This window comes from Phyllostomus hastatus, unplaced genomic scaffold (genome assembly GCF_019186645.2).
Source record: "Phyllostomus hastatus isolate PE091 unplaced genomic scaffold, TTU_PhHast_1.1 phas_contig_159, whole genome shotgun sequence".
Lineage (NCBI taxonomy): Eukaryota > Metazoa > Chordata > Mammalia > Chiroptera > Phyllostomidae > Phyllostomus > Phyllostomus hastatus.
In genome coordinates, this window is record NW_025333640.1 from 40,174,689 (window position 1) to 40,192,607 (window position 17,919).

At 68.0% G+C, this 17,919-nt stretch overlaps 1 protein-coding gene across 1 annotated transcript in view; it reads right to left on the minus strand.

Annotated features, from left to right (window-relative positions):
- Positions 1–17,919, minus strand: part of SYNPO2 (synaptopodin 2) — a 74,199-nt gene that overhangs the window by 26,653 nt on the left and 29,627 nt on the right. The gene's annotated exons all lie outside the window — the stretch shown is intronic.

The window sequence follows — 17,919 nt, forward strand, 5'->3', positions numbered from 1 at the left end:
CCCGCGCATGCGCCCAGAAGTCCGCGGCGGCGTCCAGCGGCCCTTCCCGCCGGTCTGCGCCGCAGGGAGTGAGTGTCTTCCCCCCAGAGCCCGACCGCGGCGACGGCGGAGGGTCCCCCCTCCACCGAGCTCGCCGGCAGGTCTCGTCCCTCTCCGTCTTTAACGGGGCTGCTGACCCCACAGAGCCCGCAGGCCAGGGCCCCCCGCGCACAACCCAGCCCTCGCAACCTCCCGCGGCACCGCTGCGGCTCTGCCCGCAAGTGCGCCGGGGAGAGTAAACAGTTACTGGTGCGCAGAGGTCTTACCTGTCCACTGTGCGTTACTATTACGTGTTGTTGTAATTGCGTAATTATGCACTGGGCACGTAAGTGAAAACTCGTAACTCCTGGAAATATCCTTTTTAAGAAACTTTATTCATTGGTTTTAGAGGGAGAGTGGAAAGGAGCAAGAGGCAGAGAGGGGATCGTGGACTGGTGATTCCGCTCACGGATGCGTCGCTGGCTCACGGCTGCCCGAGCCTGACCCGGGGTCGACCCCGCAGCCGCGACACGTCACCCGCGCTCCCAGCGTGCTGGTGCAGATCTCGGGGGCATTCACTCTGGATGCAGCAGGGCCACTGACACCGTGTTGGCCCCTGGTCACAGCTAAGGGGCACCCGAGATTCAGCGCTGGGCGGGGGCATACTGACGGTGGCCGCCAATGGTGCCGGTCCCCTGGGCAGCCAGGGGGCGTGTTGTCCGAGGTCCCCGCTGCGACCCCGCCTCTCCGCAGGGAGAAGCTGGGCAGAGCGGACAGAAAGGACACCAAGGCCCTTTCTGACCAAGGCACTTCGGGGGTTTCTGCATCCTGCCGATGCGCCCTGACCGGGGCTGAGTGACGGGACCACGGGCAGACGCTGGGGGTACGCGAGGAGGCAGCTGCGTCTGTGACGCAGACCAGAGGGGCAGGCAAGGTGGGTCCCTCGGCCCGACAGGGTGGCAGAGCGGGAACCACGCCGGGTCGAGGGGCGGGGTCGCCATCCGCCTGGAGGAAGGCAGGGCCCGGGGAGGCGACAGGTGAGGGCGGTGAAGGAAGTTCAGGAACGTGACCACAGACAACGAGCCAGGAAACCGATACCCAAGAAATGGAAGCTCGTGAGGAAGTCACAAGGGGGGGTGGGCGATGACCGCCCTCGTGCCCAGCTGTCCGCACGAGAGCAGGTGACTCCGGAAGGGAAGCCAGGCTGTTCTCAGGAAAGCGCCGCTAAGTGCGGGAGGAAGGGACGGGGGTGCCATTTCACAGACAGCCCGGACGGGGGACCAGCTTCCGCAGCACCTCCCAACCGGCCGCCGGCTGTGCAGGCCGACGTGGGGTCTCTGGGCGCCCCACCCTCAGAACCTGCACTGGAGCTCAGGAGGCGGCGGCCACGCCGAGTCTGGGTCGAAGATGGCACGTCTCTGCTCTGGCCGCGAGACCACACCCAGACCCCGGGCGGGAGTGACTGCCTGCACCCTTAGGGACCCGGTCTCCATAAAAGTAGAAAGCATTCCCAGTAGCAACCCCAGGCCGCTCCCCCCGGGGGTGGGGGGGGGGAGAACGGACTCGGACAGGGCTGGCCCGCCCCACGCCCGCATCCCCAGGAATGCGCCTGCCGGCGTCCCACGGGCAGAAATGTGCCGGCCGCAGCTGCCTGCCACGGGCTGTTACAGAAAGCAGGCCCCGTGAGGCCGGGCGAGCAAGTTCAAATATGGAATGGTATTCTCCACTCACTGTCCTTCCCGGGAACGCGAGCGCGGCCCCTGCAGGAGGGCCCGGCGGCCAGAGCCCGGGCAGCACACTCCACCCGCCCACCGCGGTTTGCTGGGGGGGTGGGGGAGGGGGGCGCTGCGCGAGGCTTCTGGACGACAGGCAGGCTTCTGTAAACATTTAGACAGCACATGAGAAAAGGAACTTTTAAAAGAACTCATTAAAAACACATGCACAGTCGCAAAGATGACACCAATAACTATCACCGCTCCGGAAAGGAGGGTGCCCCAGTGCCAAGACTTCCCGCCGGGCAGTGGTGGACGTGCTGGCCCCGCCCACAGACCACCAGCTCCGCAAGGACGTCAGTGCAGCTTGCAGCCGCCCCAGGGGCTCCGAGTGCCGCGCGACCACACCCGGGACAGAGGCAGGGTGCACGCCCGCCGGCAGGTGCGGCCTGTGGTTCCCCTGGCCCGTGACCTTCACCCTCTGGCTGGCCCCACACAGAAAATGCCGAAGACGGGGTGTTTCCATCAATCCTTGACTTCCATGGGAAACCAAACACGGTGACCTTTCAACTTCCTCCCTGTCGTTACATGACCCTGAAGCCAAGCCACGGAATGACCAAGGGCTCGTTTCGTGCGGAAACTGCTCTCCGCGTTAATCAAATTGGCCGTGCAGAACGCGGCGTCTTCTGGCACTCGGAGGAAATGGAGAAGTCACGTGAAGGATAAATGTATTAGAGGGCCGTGACGAGTCAAAGGTAGTGCACACGCGTCTGATAGCACTCAAGCAAACCACACAGTAACCTATGGGAACTGTGCTTTTAAAGGACACAAAAAGTATTGATTTCTTGGGACGAGGACCTCCCTGCTGCACAGACAGCTTGTGCAGGACAGCTCAAGCAGCACTGAGCGCGCTCTTCCTTTGAAGGGCCTGGGCCCCTCGCTGCGGGGAACGCGGCTCACCTAACGGGGCGCCTTCTCCCAGATGTACCCGCTGTAAAAATAAAGCATTGCCAGCACCGTAAAGAAAACAAACAAGAGCCCTGGCTGGCATAGCTCAGTGGATTGAGCGCGGGCTGCGAACCAGGCATCGCAGGTTCGATTCCCAGTCAGGGCACATGCCTGGGTTGCAGACCACGGCCCCCAGCAACCGCACATTGATGTTTCTCTCCCTTTCCCTCTCCCTCTCCCTCTCTCTCTCCCCCTTTCCCTCTCTAAAAATAAATAAATAAAATCTTTAAAAAAAGAAAAGAAAACAAACAAGAAACACCCAGCATGCCCCTTCGGGGGCTCTCAGAGCTCCAGCCCCTGCCCCCCACACGCCGCTGCCGGGGCTGCCAGCTGCTCCGCACACACGGGCTTCCCCCTTGACCTTGACGGTCTGACCGGGCGAGGCCCTGGAGGATCCTGGGGGCCAGGTGCACAGCAAAGGGCAGCCACCTGCCCGACTCGTGGGCGAGCAGGGGCTTGCCCGGGGAAGGAGTGCCCAAAGGTGCTGTCCCTACCCCCCAGTGCCCATGCCGTGCCAGCGGCCGGTGTAGAAACACACGGGTGTGCGAGTGCTCCATGGACGGGGCTGTGTCCTCCCCCGGTTTGCAGGGGAGGGTGCACTCGCCTTTCTCTCGCCCTGGGCTCCTTCCGGGTCAGCTGACCCATCCTCCCCCTGACTGTAAAAGGGGGGGCACGGGCCAGGACGCTGCAAACGCCCAGGGCCCCCCTCACTGCACAGGTTAATGACCCCCCCCGAGGGCCACAAGGTCAAGGTGGAAATGAAGGACCGCCACGCAACAGTAGTGACTTCTGGCCTCTTGGCCGGGGCGCATGAGGGCAGAGAGCCAGTGGGGACTCAGACTTGCCAGCGGGCAGCGCGGTGACAGGCCCTGGCCCGCCCCTGGGTGGGGACGCGGGGGCCCCACCGACCAACCGGGGTCCCGGCGGGGGGGGGGACATCGGAGTGCTCAGAGCCCTGCTGGACGGAAGTCTCAGCAGCAGTGGGGGGAGGGGCGGGGAGGGGGGAGGCGGCCGGAGGCACTGAGCCTCGGGCTCCAGCTCTGAGGAGTGCACGCCTGTGTCCACTTGTCCAGCCTGCTGCTCTGTGCTTCCCCTCCCCCCGCCCTCCACCGCCGTCCCCTTTGCCCTGGAGCCCGGCCCTGGCAGCGCCAGTGGCGATGAGGTCACCGGCCCCAGAATACGGCCCTGGTGCGGAGGCAGCCACATCACTGTTCAGCCGGCGTTTCTGCCCCCCCCCCCGCCCCCGCAGCGCCCGGGGGAGCCGGGCCAGCGCAGCAGCTGTGAGTCCGGCTGCCAGGCTGAGCAGGGCAGTGACCCCGGGCCGCACCCTGTGGTGTGCGTCTCCTTCGTCTCCTGTCCCACACGCAGCCCGGCAAGTGCCCTCTGCTCCCACGGGCCACCAGGGCCGGAGGGGGCGGCCTGGCCCCAACTCCGGGGTGCTCGCCCAAGGGCCGGGGCCGGGACGTGACCAGCAGAGAGAGGTTGAAACAGGAATGACCTTCCCTGACGCCCCCTCTTCTCGGCTCTGTGGGCGTTGGCCTCTCGCTCCCTGTCCCCTCAGGGAGTCACCAAACCTTGCCGCCTGGACGGAGTGGTGGGAGGGGCTCCTCCAGCTCTCGTCACACTGCGGGCGCCTGGCCGGTCCCCAGCTGACCGCACTGCGAGGCCCCCCGCCGGCTCCCCCGGAGGAAGGGACCTTCCGGGCCCAGGACGCGGGGGTGCGGAGCACGGGGCTTCGAGCCCTCCGGAACGTCCCAGGCCCCGACCAGAGCCGGGCGCCTGTCACAGACTGGAGAGAAGTCCTTCTCTGTTGGGAGTCCGCCCTGCGTCCCGAGGGTCCCCCTGTCTGCGAACGCGGCTCTGCCCCCAGAACCCAGGGCAGACGGGCTCCCCTGAGGCCTGCCTCCCAGCCCCCACCCCCGCCACACGGAGATGGGCAGGCTGTGCGCTCACTGCAAGCCCCACACTTTGTAACTCTCGCTTCAGCGATCAGATCCCACGCCCTCTCCACTCCTGACCCGTGTCTTCTCAGAGACGGGAACCCGCTCCAACCCCTTGTCACCGATGTGGTGACGCAGTCGTGGCAACAGCCCCGGGGCACCCGTGGGTACACACACACACACACACACACACACACACACCTTCCGACCCTCACAGCAACCAGGAGGGGCAAGGCACCTGCGCCCATTTCGCAGAGGAAGAAACTGAGTCTCTGAGACGGGGCTGGGCACCCCCGAGGTCACGCTCTCAGGGGACAACCGGCATCTCGCTGAGCCCACCACTGCAGCCAGAACCCGTCTTCTCACGAAAGTCTGCTCCACGGGGGTGGGGGAGTGGAGGAGTGGGGGTGGGGAAGGGGAGAAAAGTGGAAGGTCTCGGGCTCCCACCCGCTTGTCGGAGGAGGACTCGCAGCCCGCAGGGGCTGCAGAGCTGTGAGGGACGGAGAGAACTGGGCACGTCCTGGCCTCGGCTCCCTGTGTGTGGGACCCGGGCGGCGGGGACCCCGGGTCAGGGCCGCAGGCCAGGGGCCCGGCGCGCCCCCTCTGCAGAACGCACATCTCAAAGGGGACCCCGACCCCCAGACACGGGAGCTTGTCTGCCAGTCTAAACGTCTGTTTCCTCAAGTCCCCTGGGGGCCACGGAGCAAGAGTCACCATTCCTACAGTTTTCTCGAGCAGCGGTCTCATCTCCAAATACAGAGGCTGCTGTCTAAAACACGCAAGGTAGCGCGGTTGTCTCCTTGTTGGGCCGCCAAAAAAGGGAAGGAACATCTCGCCTTCCAAAGGGACTTCCCACTCGGCGGCCACGGCGGCGCGAACGCCGCCTGCCCAGCTCATACCTCGGAGCGGCACAGGGGCGGCCGAGGTCACCAAGTTCAGAGCGCGGCCGGCCACCGGGGGTGGGTGCGGGAACGCTCGTGTGTGTTCAGGGCCACGCTCGAGCCTCGTGATTCTCCCTGATTAACTGACATCCGCTCTTTCGGAGAAGAATGTGTTTAGCGAGCACAGCCAGTTAGCCCGGGGCCTGGAGGACCCCCAGATCCAGGAGGCAGAGCCCGGGCAGGCCCGCCCCGCCCCGCCCCTCCCCCTCCCCCTCCCCCTCCCCCACCGGGTCTTGGCGGGCCCTGGAGACCAGACAGGCCGGGGCCGAGCGCCACCTCCGCGCGCAGCAGCAGGAGCTCGGGGATGGCTTTAGATGGGCGGACTGAGCCGGCCCGAGCCGCCTGCTGGGCGGCACCACCGCTCCGAGGAAGAATGTATCCTTCCGAGGGCTTGTCCAGAAATGGAAACCAGGAGAGCGCGGCACCGGGTGCCCGTAAAAGTCCTGCCCGGAGGGGGAGGGGGAGGGAGAGGGGAGGGGGGAGGGAGGGGAGGGGGAGGGAGGGGGAGGAGGAGGGGGAGGGGCAGGGGCCCAGACCGAGGGCTCGGCCCGCAGGGAACCGGCGCCCCCCGAAGCCGCACGTCCGGCTCACACGCGCTGTTCCGGTCCCGCACGCACGCACGCACGCACACGGACCCGGTTTCCCGCAGCCACCGGGGTTCTCGGGGGTCCGCACGGGTCACAGGGCGCTCTGCGCCCTCGCCGGTGGGCTTCCGCCTCTCTCTGAAGGGAGAACCCCGACTTCCATCCCCCCGCCCCAGCAGGGCCCCCCGGCCTGCGGCGGCCGCGCCGCGGATGGCAGGCGCGGGCTCTCTGCAGAGCGGAGCCGCGTGCCAGGGGGCCCCCTGCGGCGCGGGCAGCGGCTGCCCCCAGCAGCGGCCTCCCAGGAGAGCCAGGCCCGTCCGAATACCAGGGCGCACCGGCCAGCCTCGGGTCCCAGGTCTGGAGTGGGGCCCCCCCACCGTGGCCCCCCCACTGTGGCCCCACGCAGCCCGCCCTCAGCCCCCTCTCTCCGGTCCCCCCACACCCCCGCTCGGGAGCCGGGGGCTTCATGGGGCAGGGCTTGCCGACCAACAGAACTGACCCTACCCGTCCCCCACCCCCTCCCTCCCTCGCTCGCTGGCTCCGCCCTCGGCCCGGCGCAGCCGGCCACGCCGTGCACCCCGCTCACTCCGGGAGAGCCCCGCACCTTCCCCGCGGGCTGTCACTAAATGCCGGCGTCTCCTCTTCACCCCACCCTTCTCTCCCTCGCTCGGCCAGGGCGCCCCCCGCTGCCGGGCCCCGCACGTGCTGCCTCTACCTAGAATGTTCTCCCTTCACTCGCCATGACTCCCTCCTCCTCGTCCCTGGTTCTTTCTCGGCTCACGCCCGGGGCGGAGAATCAGACTTCCCGGCAAAGGCCAAGAGGGCTACGGGCTCTGTCGGGCCCAGCGCCCACCCTCTGTCCCCCTCCCTCTGTCCAGTCGTGTCAGCCCTGGGGGCTCCCGACTGTGACAGGAGCGTCGGCCTCGAGGGGCAGGTGTCCGGAGGAACTACCAGCAGGTGAGCCCCGGTCCTTGCAGTTCCTGTCCTCCATTTACAAAGAAGGACAAGGTGGTCACACAAAATAAGGGCCACTGACCAGGGTCAGCAGCACACTGGTCACTGGAGCCCACTGGAAGCCCTGGGACTGATGGGGTGACTGGGGTGGGCTCGTGTTCACACCCGAGGTGGGCGGGTGGCTGGGAGGGCGGAGCCCAGCCCGGACTGGGCGCAGGCTGCGAGGGCCGGGGTGCTCCCCAGACGGCGCGGAACTGGTGGAAAGCACCCGGCCCCGGGTCGTGACCATGCCTGGGCGCCCCTGTGCCCGCAGCTGGAGGGGGGACCGCCGGCTGTGGGCCGTGCACAGCAGGCGTGGAGACTCCCACAGGGCAGCTGGACCCCAGAGAAGCTGTGGTGGGGCCCAGAGCCAGGCCTCCCTGTGACTCAGGTGGGCGTGGGGCCCCACCCTGGTGTGTGCCACCCTCCGGGTGTCCTGTCTGCGGTCCCGGCGCCTCGCAAGCCCGCAGGCATCTGAAGACAGAGCACTCGCTATTTTTGATCTCCCAGCAGGACCCGCGGGAGTCACGGGCTCCTCCTGGGGACTGACCACGGGCTCTGGCAGCCGCGACTTCAGCTGCAAATAAAGGAGAACAGGTCACGCCCCACGTGACAAGGAGTGTCGCGTGGCCTCGCCCCTGTGGCGTCTCACTGCCCCGGAAGAGGACCACGCCCTGTAAGGCAGGCCGAGGCCGAGTGTGCGAGGCGTGGAGGACCCCGTGGCAGGGGTGCGAGGAGCGAGGGCTGGCTGCGGGTCTGGGAGGCGGTGCAGGGGCCCCGGCCGCCGCCTCCAGGCAGCCCGGGAGCAAGCCCCGAGCCCTCGAGGCCATGGAGCCCCCCCCCAACCCTCTGTGAGGTGCTCTTCGAGGCAGGGGCGAATGTGGGACGGCAGGCGGCGTGGTCCGTGCTGCAAACAAAACAACAGGAGTGCGGCGTCCGCCTCCGAGGGCGACACGGGCCTGCGAGTGGGAACCTCGGCGTCAGACTGCGTGAACCCCACGCGGCTGCGGCGGGGCGGTGGGACTGCCTCACACGGCCTGCGGAAGGGGACACGGGCTGGCTGTGCACCGAGGCCCAGACCCCCAACCAACTGTGGGTCCGGGGGGTGGCCTCGCAGGTCCTAGACGCCAAGTGCCACTGTGACCTCGGGGGGCCTGGTGGAGGTGCTCGGGGGAGGGGGACAGCCGCCTGCAGCGGGTGGGGGTGGGGGGGCCTCCTGCTGGGAAGCACCTTCTCTGCTTGATCTTGGAGAGTGGGAAGTCCCTTCTTGAGCATTTGGGCAGCACGTGGGGTCAGTGTGAGTGCCGGACGGACACCGGGGTCGCAGCAGCGAGCGGGCAGGCGAGACCCTGGCCCCCGTCTGCAGGGAGGCAGAGGGGAACCGAAATGAGGGAGACGGCATGGGTGGGCACGAGCAGCCCCCACCCTCGGGAGGCCCCGGCCTCTGGGATGCGCCCCAGGCCCTGCGGCCCGGGCGGCGGGCTCGGATGTCAGACCGCCCGCCTGCCTGCGGGCAGACGGGAAGCCCTGCCGGCGGCCTCTCGGGGCCTGGGATGCACTTCCAAAGGCCGGTGCCGGCCAGGGTCAGTGCTGGCCCCGGTGCCGTGTGACCACCGTCATCTCCTGACCGGGGAGAGGAGCCGCTGGCCTCCCGCTCAGCGTCAACACCAGCTCCTCTGGGGAAGGGCCCCCCAGGGCCGAACGGTGGTGACTCTGGGGCCCCCAGCCCCCTGGGAGGCGCCCTAGTTCTAACACCTGCGCTTGTGGGGAGCCGACCACCCGCCTCCCTTCCCCCCCACCCCGGACGGAGTCCCTGCTCATGTATGGCTCCACACTCAAAGCCCCGGCTCCCACCGACCCTCCTCCGAACGGCCCCCAGACCGCCCTGGGCCCTGGGGCACACCTCCTGCACCTCCGTTAGAAACACACCGGAGCCCAGGCCCTCCTCCTCCCCTGGGCGAGTCCTGTTTTCAGAAAGAGCTGTCACTCCCCCTGCTGCGGGGACCTCCGCTTTCAGGGACGTCCCCGTGTCCCCTGGGAGCAGGGCTGCCCCCCGCCACATGTGCCCCCCCTCACGAACACGCCTCCCCGTCCTCAGTCTGCAGGTTCTCTGACCCACGTGAGCGTGTGCAGCGTGAGCACCGCACGCCGAGGCCCCGACGGGCACGGGACACCGCGAGGCACATGGGTGCATGCGGCTGACGCCAGGGCTGCTGACGGACTCCCGTCGGCCACACGCCGGCCGCTCCCCCGTTCGGGTGAACGGGGCGGGAACCACCTCCCGCCCATGGACTTGAGTCCGAAACCCGACGCAGTGCACGCACAGCCGCGGGAGCCCTCTGCTGCCTGAACTGGAGCTTGAACTGGAGCGCTCCCCCTGAGCAGCCCGTGGGGTCTTGGGGGAAAGGACCACCCCAGCGACTGTTTATCGGGCAAGTGTCACGTGTCGGGCACCAAGCTCATCGCCTCACACGCCTGACATTTCTGAGTCACGTCCCGGCTTTGTGGCGTCATGGTGATGATGACACGCTTTACATGTTGTTGAGAAGAATACAGAAAAAGCATTGTAACAACCACACGTGCACGAAGCGAACAGAAACACGAACGTTAAAAACTAACAGAGGAACGGAGAAATCGCGTGCTGGTGTGTTTAAACGGCGGTTTTCTTCTCGCTCCACTCCCAGACGAGCCGTGCGCACGACTCGCTGAGGGGAAGCGTCTAGAGGCCGTGAGTCCGGTGCACACCGGACACTGCGGTGCGGGAAGAAAGTGACCTTGAAAGTAGCCGAGTGCCACCGTCTCCTCATCAGAGTGAAACCCTGGGGAGTGAGCGGCGTGTTGTTCCTGGGTCCCTCCTGGCTGCCAGGCGCACTCTACCATCCAGAGGAAGTGAGTGTTCTTACAGCCCTGGCAGACAGCTCTCGGACCTCAGTTTTCAGTTTCTTCCACCTTCGCTGACCTGCTCCGCCAACTTGACCCAGTCAATGAACCTTTTTTTTCCGCGTCCACTGGCGTGTCCGCAGTGAGCGCGGCGTCTCGGTCCGCGGTTTCGCCCGCCGCAAGGGGGCGCTCGCGAGCCCCTCGGAGAGGCGTCCCTCCTGGCGTTGCCCAGGGAGACCGCGGCGGCCTCACGCGTGGGATGCAGGGTGCCTGCCCGCCCCGTGAGCACGGGCGGCAGCAGCCCGCGGGCACTCTCGGGCCCGTTCAGGGCTGCCAACGGAGCTTTCGGGGCGGTGTCAGCAGCACACCGAGCAGCATTCGGTTTCCTGGTGGCCGAGACCCAGCGGGGCGTCGGTGAGATGCGGATGGGAGGGGCTGGGCAGCCCCGCCCGGAAGCAGCGTGGGGACCACGAGGAGGTGGGGGGCTGGCCCAAGGCGTCTCAGAACAGACCCCCTCCCTGCTGCCTGTGGTGTCCCCCCACCGTGGGCTGGGGAGGGCGGAGGTGGCCACGAGTGCCCATCACCGCCGCTCAGGTCAGGGGTTCCGTACTGCGGACCATCCAGGCCTTGGCGCCACCGAGGCCACTGAGGTCAGGCTCAAGTTTTCCAGCTACTTCCCAACTCACAGGAAACCCGATGAAGAAGGAAGGCAGGGTTTCCCCAGTGCTACCTGGGGTGGCTTCGTTCAGACGCTGGCCCCCCGCAGGGCACCAGCGACGCTGGAATTCCGTTTTCCGGACCCCGGCGGACCTGGCAGAGCGTGGGACAACCTACGGGACGCTGGTGGCCCAGGAACCCCAGGCTGAGTGGGCGTCTGCGCGCACCTCGGACCTGCTTTGCGGGCTGCGGCTCGCAGAGGAGGGGCCGGCAGGGGAGAGGACGCTGTCCGGCCAAGCGTTCACAGGGCTCCGCCGGGGCCGCCGCAGAGTGGAGGGAGACAAGTCAGCAAACGTGGTCACACCGGCCCTGCCGGCCGGCCGGTCTGCAGAGGGCGTGGGGTCTGGGTCGAGGCTGGGTGCCCACAGGGCCGTGGCCCCGGGGAAGGGGGTCTCCTGCTGTGCGGACCGTGGGGGCCGAGTGTGCTCGGGGGCAGGGGAGGCACAGGCGTGTCTGCACGTTTCCCGTTTGAGTCCCACGGAGACCGAGGGAAACGAGACAGAGGCCGGGGTCGAGCTCAGATTCCCCAGCAGCTGGTCAGCGCCGAGTGGCCGGGCCCTGCCCGGCTTAGCTGTCCGAGGGCTGCGGGATTACGTAAACGGTCGGAGTCCCTGTGGAATGCAGCTCGGGCAGCTGGCAGGGCCTCGGGGGCGGCTGCGGCGGACAGCACGGCACAGAATTAGATCCCAGGTCAGAGATGAGCTCAGGTCCCGGCACCGGGTTCTGACGCGCCCAGCCCGGCCGGCACTTGTTGAATAAGCTGCTCATGGGCACCTCCCCAGCACCCAGTGAACGCTCGTTGATTGGCTGAGTGACGTCCTGACAGACAAAATGCACACTGGGCAAGCCACTGGGTGGGGGGGGGGCGTCGGGGGCTCTGCCTGAACTCTGTTCCCCAGCCAGAGGCTCCGGCGGGCTCAGCTTTTCCTGCCGCGGGAGCCTCTCCAGTCTGGGTGCGGCACAGCTGCCCCTCCACCCCGGCCCCTGCCCCAGCCTGCGTGGTCACGGTCACGATCACAGTCACGGGGAGGGAGGGGAGGATGAGAAAAAATGACAGGGGCGGCTGCCGGCGTCGGGGGCCCTGCTCCACGTGGGAGCTGCCAGCAGCAGCCTCTTCGGGGACTCAGAGGCTGACGGCCCAGCTGTCACCTCCTGAAAGGGGACACAGAGGGCAGGCCAGGTCCAGGAGCAGGAGGCGCCGCCAGGCGCAGGGCAGAAGGGCTGGCAGCAGCCGAGGGGCACGGAGCCCGCAGCAGCACCGGCAGAGGAACCTCGGGGCCCCCTGCCCTGATGCACCCAATCCTGCTCCAGCCCAGGAGAGCCAGGGTCCCATGCCTCAGTGGGTGCAGGGTCCCTGGGGTGCTGGCCCTCACCACAGACCGCCCAGCCCACGCCTGGGGCCAAGAGGCAGCGGGTCTCGGCTGGAGCCCGTGAGCCTGCGTTTCCGGAGGCACTGGGTGCTCCCACCAGTTCCAGCCGCCTGTGCTGGAGGCCGCTCAGGGCACCGGTGTCTTTGCCTGGGGGTTGGGGGGGTGGGTGTTTGGGGAAGAGCTGAGGGCCAAACCCTGGGTGGGTGGGTGGGTGGGCTGGAGTGGGGGGAGGGACCGGGCCACGGCAGGGGCGCGGCTGGTGGTCCTTCAGAGTTCCGGGGGATGGGGTGGAGGCGTTTCAGAGTGCACTGTCCTCGCCCCTGATTTGGAGATGCTGCCTGAGGCTCTGCCTCCGGAGTGACAGTGAGGCTGAGGAGCCCACCCTGCACGACGCTGCTGCTCCCGAGGCTCTGCTGCCCCCCGGTGGACCCCCGGGGAATCACACAGCGGATGGGCCGCAGAAGCAGCCGGAGCCCCAGGCTGTTCCACGCCCAAGTGCACACGTTTCCCCGACTTGCTGTTTGCACACTGGAGTGTGTGTGCCGGGGGGGGGGGGGGGCGCTGACAGGGACAGCAGCCAGCTCACACAGTGAGTATTTGTGACTCCATGACACCTGAGTCACCTCTGACCTTCCCAGGAGAGGCACCAAGGCTACTCAGAACTTCCTCTCTGGCGAGAAACAGACTCGGCCTCAGCGGGATTTCAGTGGCTTGGCCGAGGTCACAGCGCCGGTCCCTGGAAGGTCACAGGGCTGCCCCCCCCCCCACCCTGCCCGAGGTCGCAGGGCGGCCGGTGGGCGGTCAGGACTCTCTCCAGAGACCTGCCACTGAGATCACCGCACCCAGGGCGCTGGGAGCTGCCAGCAGCCCTCGGAGGGGGAGAGAGCTGGAGGGGGAAGGAGCCCGGAGCCAGCATCTGAGGGAGGGACAGGCCTGCTGAGCCGCTCCTCCCTTCCAGCAGGTCAGCACCCCCCACCCCAGCGCTGTGGGAGGGGCGGGGAAGAAAAGCCTGAGTGAGATGTCCCATTGTCCCCAACAGGGGCCCAAGGGGCACAGGCTCAGGCTTCCTTCACTCAGGGTCTCTGGGCCCCTGTGGCACAACCCTGCCCCCTCCTCTGCCCCCCACGCTGGGACGAGGGCCGTCACAAGCTAGGGTGAGCCCTCGTTAAGGTTCAGGGGGAATTCAGTCGGGTTCCCCCCGCCCCCGTCTGTGGTTCGGGGCGCTGCAGGCCCAGGAAGGCCGCAGGTCGGCGGGGCGCCCCCCAGGCCCTGCCCTGCAGGACCGCTCAGGGCAGGAGGCCTCTCTTCCCTCCTCCACGCTCTCCCCGAAGAGGACGTTGGGGACCGGAGAACGCTCCCAGGCGGCCGTCCCCCCACCCGTGGGGAGGCACCCATGCCCGTGGGGAGGCACCCACGCGATCGGTGGATCGAGCCCTGATGTCCCCCAAGGACACGGCACTGACCTGAAAGGCGGGTGCTGGCCCATCGCCCCTCCCACAGTCGTGGGCCAGCCGTGCTCAGGGGGGGCGCCTGGAGCTTCGGGACCCCAGACAGCGGTGAACCCGCCCGGAGGGGGCAGCCAGGCTCCCCCGAACCAGAGGCTGTTCGTTTTGTTTTAATAAACGTTGATTCCCAGAAGGCAAGGCAGCGCCATCAGCCTCGGGTCCACCTTGAAGGGAGTGCAACTAGTAGCCCGAGGCGGAAACCTCAGAGTGGGGGGGTTGGGGGTTCTCTCAGCCTCGACCCCGGGGCCCGGGGGCGGGCCTGCCCTTCTCCTGCCCGAAACTGCCCCCGCGCAACCTCGCAGACAGGACGGCTCCCTGCCTGGGGCGTCCCGGGCCGGCTTGGCGTTTTTCCCCGCTTTCTGCTCGAGAGGCACGTGGTACATGCGTGCTGACTGGTTATGGTCCGTGGGCAAGCAGCAGCCGGTGGGTAAATCAGCCCCGCCTGAGCGGGACAGCTGGCCTCAGGCGCTGGCCAATGAGCCGACCCCGGGGGGCCAGGCCTGTCGCCCGGAGGGCGGCCCGTGCTGTGTTGTGAAGACGAGGGGGCGGGAGGCGGTCCCCCGCCCCGTGGCACCAGGAAGGGCTCGGTCCCCGGGCCAGTCCCGCTGGGCGCCACCCCTGGAGGGCCCTGCTCACGGCCGGCAGGCCCACAGAGGAAAGGGGCCACGGGGGGTCCCGACAAAGCCGGCAGGCCCACGGTTTCCGAGTTCACGGAGGGCCGTTCCCTGGAGAGAGGCGCCCCCTGCAGGCAGGTGCTCCGGGCGGGAAGGGGGCCGCGGACAGCCTGCTGTGGCCAGCGTCGCCGGTCACCATGCCGATCCTTGAAAACTTTAGCTCCCTCTGTGTGACCCTGGTCCATTTCGTCCTCAACTCAGACATTAAAGGAGGGAACTGAGGACGACTAAGTATCGCCCCTGAATTTCACAACATTCTCACTGCATTAAAAAAACGAACGTTTTACGGAACGTTTTCTTGAAGCGGTCCTCAGTGCCAGCGGGGTGAGTGGTCGGCGGCGTTGGCCAGGTGCCCACTCCCTGACCAGCTGCTGTGGCGCGCCCGGCCGGGGGGCGCCCTGACCGCAGGGTGGAGGGCCACACCACGCCCACCTGCAGGTGCCCGTGGAGTCAGGTGGGCTCGGCTAAGACCCTCAGGAGCCATGGGGGGGTTCCCATCCAGGGCCCCCCCCATGTGGACAAGCGGCCAGGGAGGGGAGGGGAGGGGAGGGGAGGGGAGGGGAGGGACGGGCCCCGGCACGAGAGGCTGTGCCGTGGGTCCCTACGGACGTGACCGGGGCCCAGCCTTCGGGACATCCTCAGTAGAGCGCCCGATCACCTGCGTCTGCTCCCACTGGCCCGGGAGCCCCTCGGACGCTCAGATGGTCTGCGCGCGCGAGTCTGTGCCCGACCCGTGGCCGGCGCTGGGCGTCCACCTGGCGAGTGGACAGACCCCGCTAGCGGTTTGTGGTTCGGGAGTGAACGGGCTTCCGGTGACGCACATGTCAGGCCGGCAACAGTGGACACACTCACCGTGCCCGTCCCGTCTCCGGAGGCCTCTGGGGGCCGGCCAGTGACCGGCCCTGCTGCCCCGCTGGGTGGGGAGCCCCGGAGAGGGCGTGGGCCGGAGGGGCCCTGGGCGTCCCCTCGAAGACGGGGAAGACACGGTGGAGACTGGGGCGGCCCCCGACCTCCTCCCCGCACCGGGTGCCCCGGCTCCCATGCGAACCACAGAGCCCCCGCCCCCCCTCGGTCCACTCCTACAGAAGCCGGAGCCTCGTCTGAGAGCAGTGTTGTCGCCATTTCCGCTCCTTTTCCGTGTTTCAAACAGTAACTTTTTACCAAAAATACCCTGTAATCAACGGCTACATACGTAGCTCTGTCCTCGGATTAGCGACCTTGCAGGAAGAACACCCCAAGGAGGCCGCCACACCCTGAAGACCTGTCCGCCCCGACTCAGAGAACATGATGCCCACTTGGCGCCCGGCCTGACGACCTCTCGGCTGGGGAATTCCGAGTCCCCGGGCGCTGCAGCATCTGCCTGCGGGAACCACAGGGACCGTGGGGCAAAGCCAGCCTCCCGCAGCCAGAGGCGGGGCCTGCCCCCCGTCGTGCCCCCGCAAGGCCAGCAGGGGGCAGCACACCCTGCCGGCCGATCCCAGAAACCTCTCCTTAGGGTCCCCAGAGGGGAGGCCTGTCTCCTTCCCAGGGCTAAGCTCCCCATTGTAAACCCCGCGCTGGCCAGAGGTTGGGAGGTGGCCCGCTTCTAGTCCCAGGTGCATTCTGGGCGCCACGTGGAGTGTTTACAACGTGCAGAGACGTGTCCGCACGCCATTTCGGGGACTGGTGGTTGAACGTCGTGGAACAGGGAAATGTTTGAGAGGGTTATAGACACCACGCAGTGACCCTGGTCCCCAGCACCCCGAAGGGCGTCGCAGACCCTCCGACGGCGCGGGATTTCGGGGGGCCGCAGGGGCCCTGGGCTCACTGCTGCCCCGCGTGCTCCCTGGGCGGCCCCCACGGAGGCCCAGGAGCGGCCGGAAGCCTTGTGCGCTCAGGCCTCTCGCCCCCACGCCCCTCGCGCCACAGCGCCCCCGTGGCCCCCGGAGCCCCTGGGAAACGCAGCCGGGGTCCGCACCAGCCCAGCCCCGCCCCCACAGAAATGTGTTTCTGCCTTCAGAAAGGAAGGCCCCCACGGGCGGCGGGCGGGCAGCGAGGAGGAGATGAACCCAGTCACGCTGAACACTGGAACCTCGACTGTCAGTGAAGTCACGCGTGTCCCATGCGCTTCCGGAGGCAGACGTTGTCACCCCCTGGCCCCCACCCCAGGGGAGGGAGGCGACCCTCGTCTCTTTCCGGCTGGGCGGGGCCACGAGAGGCGGTTCCCACCCCCTCGAGGAACCGTCCCCCCAGTGACGGCCCGGCTCGGGCGCAGCCTGCCGGGGACGACCGCCACTGCTCCCAGGGACCTGCTCCGGGGGCGGAGGGAGCCCCGGGTGGTCAGTGCGTCTCGGGGTCGTAGGGACCCGCCGACCAGGGCTGTCACCGCACCGTCACACGCGACAAGGCAGGTCGGGTGCTCCGATGGCCTTCCAGGTCCCGACTCGGACAGGCTAGGGGCGGGGTCTGGACCCACCTGGCCCCCAAGTTCACAGACCAGGGGGGTGCTGCGGGCACGGCCCCAGGGCAGGGTTGGGGCGCTGGTTCTCGGAGCAGGTCTGGCCGGGGAAGGTGGCAAGGGCCGCTCTGCACCTGGGGCCCACTGCGCATGGCCTCCCAGGTCTGAGAGCCCCGAGGTGCCCCCGGGAGCCCCCTGCACCCCCTACCGGGCTCCACAGTCATCTGGGCAGTTCCCGCTGAGGGTTCCTCAGTCTTGCTCCCAGACAGAGTTCCTGTCTGCCTCTGGTCTGCTGTCAGTCACAGCTGCCCCGTTCCCCCCTCACTCTCCCCTGCCCTGCACGCCCCCACCTCCCACATCCACCCCTCCTCCCACCTGTCGTCTCTGTCCCTGGGTCCCTGGGTTTTCTCCTAATTTAGCCCGTACTGCGGAGCTGCAGGCCACCCGCTTGAAACAGGAACCCCCCTGAGTGGCCGTGTCCTCTTCCTGGGCCCCCCACACGCCCTGCCCATTATGGCCAGACTGACACCCCCCCCCTCGCTCTCCCTCACCCACTCCTGTCCTTGACCTCACAGGACAGCTCCGCTCTCTCGCGCAGTGGGGTCCGACCTCTCTGTCTGACGGCCACGCCCTGGTGACCTCTGGGCGGAGGCAGCCCCCCCCACTTGTAACTCCCGCTTCTCCGGGCCTCAACCTCGCCCCCCCAACCACCCCTCACCCCCATCCCGGGCGAGCCAGCCCCCTCCCGGCCCCCGCCCCGGGGCTGTGCAGACTGAGCCACGAGTCACTGGCCCCGGCTCTCCCTCTGGCCACACGGCCTTCCAGTTTCCGCTCCTGCCGCACCCGGTTCCCGGACCCGCGCAGGCCCAGCTCAGCCCTGCGCTTGCTCAGAAGCTCCACCCCAGCGCACGGAAAGGCAGGTGCCCCCGCGGCCTCGACCGGCTCAGAGCCACACGCCCCGAGCACACAGGGCAGCAGGGCACGGCCCAGTGTGGGGCCGTCACCGAGGGTCGCGCTCAGACGACCCCTCAGGCTGACCTCCCGCTGCCCCCGCTCGAGGGCAGAGGCAGCGTGGGCAAGGCGGAGACGGCAGCGGTCCAGGCCGCACCGTCCGGGTGCGCGCGGCTCGGCCCCCCTGCG